This window comes from Schistocerca nitens, chromosome 3 (assembly GCF_023898315.1).
Source record: "Schistocerca nitens isolate TAMUIC-IGC-003100 chromosome 3, iqSchNite1.1, whole genome shotgun sequence".
In the NCBI taxonomy this organism is placed as follows: Eukaryota; Metazoa; Arthropoda; class Insecta; order Orthoptera; family Acrididae; genus Schistocerca; species Schistocerca nitens.
This window is the reverse complement of record NC_064616.1, coordinates 876,724,533-876,726,462: the sequence shown is the minus strand read 5'-3', so window position 1 is coordinate 876,726,462 and position 1,930 is coordinate 876,724,533. Positions and strand designations below refer to the sequence as shown.

At 48.9% G+C, this 1,930-nt stretch overlaps 1 non-coding gene across 1 annotated transcript; it reads right to left on the bottom strand.

The window, feature by feature from the left end:
• Positions 1-1,096: 1,096 nt before the first annotated feature.
• On the bottom strand, positions 1,097-1,171 carry Trnat-ugu (transfer RNA threonine (anticodon UGU)). The gene has a single exon. It is a non-coding gene; the product is annotated as a tRNA-Thr (tRNA).
• Positions 1,172-1,930: the final 759 nt, after the last annotated feature.

Here is a 1,930-nt window from a genome sequence, read left to right as displayed (position 1 = left end):
GTTGGTTGGTTGGTTGGTTTCGGGGAAGGAGACCAGACAGCGAGGTCATCGGTCTCATCGGATTAGGGAAGGATGAGGAAGGAATTCGGCCGTGCCCTTTCAGAGGAACCATCCCGGCATTTGCCTGGAGTGATTTAGGGAAATCACGGAAAACCTAAATCAGGATGGCCGGACGCGGGATTGAACCGTCGTCCTCCCGAATGCGAGTCCAGTGTCTAACTACTGCGCCACCTCGCTCGGTGGTTTTCCAGTTGTCTAGGGTCAAACAGATGTGGTTCCGATCCCAAAAGACGATCTGCAGGTGATTTCGTGTTGTTAGAAAAGGCACTAGCGTCGGTCGTCTGCTGTCATAGCCCACTATCGCCAGATTTCGCCGCAATCACGTAATGTTGCTTGTCTGTTAGCACTGACAACTATACGCAAACACCGCTGCTCTCGCTGGTTAAGTGAAGGCGGTCGTCGGCCACTGCATTGTCCATAGTGAGAAGTAATTCGATAAATTTGGTACTCGCAGCACACTTTTGACACTGACGATCTCGGAATATCGCCTCGTACATCAATTCAGAAATTCCCAGTAGCAATGGGATGGGATCGTCTATGAGTTCGAACTAGATCTGTGCATCTGTATTGACTCGTTTCAGCGGAAATAAGACCTTGTTCAAGGTAGAAATCTCCAGCGGGGTAGTTTAGTGAAGGAAACGGGTACAAGCGGCATTTGCCAACGAAGCACGATAGCGGGCAGATCAAGGCTTCCACTTTTCCACACGGCAATATTCCTCAAGCCTGGAAAGCGCACCCTACCTCAAACGTACTTTTTGCAAGAGTAATCTATGTTTTTCAGCGTATTCTTACTCTGTCAGAGAGTGTACTAAGATGTACAGTTGTTAATCACTGCAGCTGACATTTCTCCATGAAGCAGTTGGTGCATGTGTTCTTTAAGTAGTATAATATTATATATAACGGTAGTATCTGTTCCCGAAAGAACAGTTACCGTGGATGACCATGCAGCTTTGCTAGAAATGAAAGGATAATTAAATGGACACCCTAGCTGCAAACAGGCGTTGATGTACTTCATTGGGGACTTGTTGAAAATGTGTGCCCCGACCGGGACTCGAACCCGGGATCTCCTGCTTACATGGCAGACGCTCTATCCATCTGAGCCACCGCGGGCACAGAGGATAGTGCGTTTGCAGGGACTTATCCCTTGCACGCTCCCCGTGAGATCCACATTCCCAACATGTCCACACCACTACATTCGTAGTGCGTCTAATAGATGTTTGCCCATCATACTCATTACTCGTGGCAGATTAATCTACCACGTCCCGTACGAGTTCGGGCATAGCGTGTGCGTTCGCACAAGAAGGTCAATGGCCGGGAAGCCATATTTAATGTATATGATGGGCAAACATCTATTAGACGCACTACGAATGTAGTGGTGTGGACATGTTGGGAATGTGGATCTCACGGGGAGCGTGCAAGGGATAAGTCCCTGCAGACGAACTATCCTCTGTGCCCGCGGTGGCTCAGATGGATAGAGCGTCTGCCATGTAAGCAGGAGATCTCGGGTTCGAGTCCCGGTCGGGGCACACATTTTCAACAAGTCCCCAATGAAGTACATCGACGCCTGTTTGCAGCTAGGGTGTCCATTTAATTATCCTTTCATAGTATAATATTCCTGCCACTGCAAGGGAAGTGTTCTGGAACGTTCCTCACAAGTTCTTGTTGTTCACCACAGCTCTACTTTCGTAGTCAGAGCTCGTCGACTGCGACACCTGTCATCCATTGTTGACAACGGCACTTGGGTCTGATGGGGGTGGTTTTATCCTAATCGAGCGAGCTCCGAATCCCATGAGAAGCCACGCACCGGTACGAATTTAAAGACAGAGTGCAGAGATATGTCTTTCGCGACTTGTACGTGACCGAAACAATA